This window comes from Trichomonas vaginalis, chromosome IV (genome assembly GCF_026262505.1).
Source record: "Trichomonas vaginalis G3 chromosome IV, whole genome shotgun sequence".
Taxonomy (NCBI): domain Eukaryota; phylum Parabasalia; order Trichomonadida; family Trichomonadidae; genus Trichomonas; species Trichomonas vaginalis.
Genome location: NC_067206.1, coordinates 8470872 through 8474777, shown reverse-complemented (window position 1 = coordinate 8474777; position 3906 = coordinate 8470872). Strand labels below are relative to the sequence as shown.

The 3906-nt window shown below is 34.5% G+C and overlaps 2 annotated features.

Moving 5' to 3' along the window:
• Window positions 1-1803: 1803 nt before the first annotated feature.
• Window positions 1804-1837: a terminal%2Cinverted (terminal inverted repeat of MuDR-4N1_TV transposon ID:TVAGG3_0052500).
• Window positions 1804-2574: a mobile genetic element.
• Between the last annotated feature and the right edge of the window lie 1332 nt (window positions 2575-3906).

Below are 3906 nucleotides of genomic sequence, written 5' to 3'. Positions count from 1 at the left end.
TCTTGGTTTCCTTGTTCTCTACTTCTTTTATGTCCTTGCTCTGTTTGTGGTTGTTGTGGTGCAGTGTTTTGAACTGTTGGTTTTGGTTGTTGTTGTGGTGCATGCCTGTGTCTGTGTCCATGTGACGATGTAAATGTTTTAGGTAGTCCTGGTGCAGGTGCTTCTCTTGGAGGGTTTGGTGGTAATAAGTTCCACCAGCTGGCACATATGTTCCATCTGCAGCATAGTGTCCTACTGACTTTTCGTTTTTAAGAAAGCATTTACTAGGTCTGTTTGGTCTGTTGTAACTCTTTTTCTTGACTTTCCAAACAGTTGCTCTAACGGCGTCATAGGACTTTGAACTGCCTGTCTCGTTGCTGCATCTGTTATTTTTCGTTATATTTTGTGCTACTTCTTTTAACTCTTTGAAACCTTCAGACTTCAGTTTCTTTTTCCAGATGAGAAGTCGTTCACTTGTTTCACCTTACTATGAGAGCTTCGAAGGCGTTCTTAAAGTCAGCATTTGTTAAGCTTCATTTGAACTGTCTTCATCCGCTTGTATTTTTGTCCTTATTGACCCTATAAGCTGGCTGCTTTAGCGTTGGCTTGGGCATCTAACCAGTCATTGTTAGCTTTTATATATTCTGCGCTTTTCATTGCCTTTTGCATGCTGCGTCGTTATTTTTACTTTCTTGTGCTAAGTTTTCATACTGTACGTTTTGGTTTTGCAACTGTAAAAGTTTTTTCTGCCTTTACATTTGCTTCAACTTCTTTTTTATACTCATCGCTATCCATATATGTCTTCAGGGCTTTTTGTTTTATTTCTTCATCTTTCAGTACTTTATATTGAGTAGTATGGTTTTTCAAATTTATAACATCTTGTTCCATTTTTGCTACTTCTGCTGCTTTTTCTGACACTTTTTTCGCATATTCCTCTGTACTTAGTTCTTTCAGTTGTTCTTCTTTCTTCTTTTTCTCTACGTTTAACTCATTGAGTTTCTTTGTGTGTCTGTCATATTCTAGTTTCTTTTCGTTTTCACTTATTGCTTCTGTATGTCTATGTTTGACTTTTTGACATCTGATATTTGATTTTTGAGTGAACTCAAATTCATTTGACTTTGAGGGTTATAGGCTGTTCCGTCTGCAGCTCCACCATAGCCTGCCATTTTCGCTAAAAGTGCCGCTCTTAAACCTCCACTCTGTGCACCAAAAACTCGGTTTAAGAGCATAGGGTTGCTTGACATTTGTTGCAAACATAGTGGGGTCATTCAGCATTTGTTGTTGCAACTGTTGTTGTGGTGTCAGTTTTACTATTGGATGTTTCAATGCTCTCTTCCTCTTACGTATATTCTTACGTAGCTTACGTGGCATTTTAAGTGAAGTTAAAAAAGCGGTTTTTGACAGATGTTTATATGACACTTTTTGTTCAGCACAAAAAACTACTCGGTCAAAGTGTTGTCAGTTTTGTAAAATAACCATCCTATCTCATTCTATAAGGGGAAAGTCTTTCTCAAAGTATACTTCCTTGGAACGCCCGTAACTTTTCCTGTAGCGACGATAGACCCTTACTTGTCCGGACAAAGTTATACTATTTTGAGTGCTCTACAAAAAAAGTCAACGGCGACGACTCTCAAAATTTTTTATGGCTAGAGGGCACGAAGTGCCTGGAGGCCCATCCCAAGAAAAAAAAAAACTTCAGGGCTAGAGGGCGCAACGCGCCTGGAGGCCCCACTACCCTTTTTTTTTCTTTTTTTTTTTTTCAATGAATTAATTGATATTTCAAATATAATCATTGAAAATTATGATTCAATAGTATTCAAAAATGGGAACAGGACAAATTTGCCACACGGCACTTTTTTTAAAAAAAATTAATGGAGCGGAGCGATACTCTGCTGCAGGAGCCCCAAGGCTCCCAATCATTACGAAAGGGAGCCTCAGGGCTCCTGAGAATCCATCAGCAGAGGCCTTTTCATTTGGCCTCTGCTGATCAAAGATTCGGCGAAGCCATTCTTCGTCTCAGGAGCCCCAAGGCTCCCAATCATTACGAAAGGGAGCCTCAGGGCTCCTGAGAATCCATCAGTAGAGGCCTTTTCATTTGGCCTCTGCTGATCAAAGATTCGGCGAAGCCATTCTTCGTCTCAGGAGCCCAAGGCTCCCAATCATTACGAAAGGGAGCCTCAGGGCTCCTGAGAAACCTCTTTGAGAAGGTTTTCTTTAAGAAAACTTCTCAAAGATGATTGTCAGCATTCACTCAAAATCTACCAAGAGTTTCAAAGTTTCAAATCTATCTGAAATGAAGCTTTGAATCTCTTGTATATCTAATTGTAGAGGTACCTTTTCAAAATGTCTTCTATTGATTAAATTTAATCAGTAAAAGTCATTTTGAAAAGGTACATCTCTATAATTGCTATTGAGCATTCACTCTTGGAACCTTGGAGCTCTTGTGTAGTGCATGAAAACTCCAAGATTCTAGAATAAAACATATATCATAGACATAATTTCTTCAAATATAATTTAAGGTTATTTTTTAAAAAATTAGAACAGCGTAATTTAAGGTTATTGAAAAGTGACACTTGACAAATTTATCCCGCACTCTTCAAAAATAAGGAAATTTTGATAAATATCCTCATCGCTATTATCATAAAAGATTCAATATCCCTTTCGATATTTAATGACAAATTTGAAAAGGTGTTTGAAATTCTTTCGGATTTTGTTGAATTTAACCCAAAATTTATTATTAATTGTTTACAAGAAATTTTATTTAACTCTTCTTGTAAAGAAAACTTTGCCAATATTTTGAATGCATTTGAAAATTCCGAGCTTAGAATATATTTGGATGAATGCGAAGATGAAATCGATCCTGAAATTTTTGACTCTCTCAAAAATATGTATTCAATTTTAAATGAATCTAATTCTCATCAATAATAACATATGAATAAAAAATAAATGGATTTAATTTTTTTTATCAGTTTCAATAGATTACAGTTATTTTTATTTTCTACAATATCTCATTACCAAATCGTTTTAACTCTTTGTATATCAAAGAATAATAATAAGTGACCTGTAATAACCATACTCATAATGGATTAGACCTCAAATTATTTAAAATGTCAATTCAATATTATTAAATTACAATTTCTTTTATTCTAATAGATTTTAACTAGCCAATCATGATTACAAATATTGTAGCCTTCATTAACTCATAATATCGAAGAATATAACTTATATTCATGGACAATTTGTGATTAATTTCCAATAATATATAAAACCGACTCAAATTAATCATGTTGGCATTAGCGCGCATCGATGCTCAATCTACCTGTAGTATTATAAGCTTATATTCCTATTTTTCAGCATTAAAATTGTGAATTACGTAATTTTGTCATAGTTTTACGTAATTTTAATTTTTTTTGATAAGAAAAAAATGACTTTAAGAAAAAACGAGATCACTCATAATCTTTTTCTCAGAAAACTGCAGAGTATACAACAAATGTACTCAAACGTGCATTAAGCACAATACCTGGTCCCCATTTCGCTCTATGGACCGATAATGGTACAAAAAATAAAGAAAAATTGCAAAAACGTTCCCACTTTTTGAGAGGGATGTTTTGCAAAATAATTTTATGGACATCTCTGGAAAGTTTCATTTCAGTTTGATAATATATCCAACACCTATATAGAAGAGCCTTGCTGATTTGACCTGAAAGAGCGAAAGTTAGTTTTTTGATTTGAAAACCCTGCAATTTAATATTGTTAAGGACTCAATGTAGAAATATGATATAATATCATGTAGAGATCAATCATCTTCCAAAAATCTTCTATGTATGAAAGAAAAAAATTTGCAAAACGTACCTCTCAAGAAGTGGGAACGTTTTGCACACTCTCGAAAATAAAACACAATTTCATTAATTATTATGCGAAAGGGGA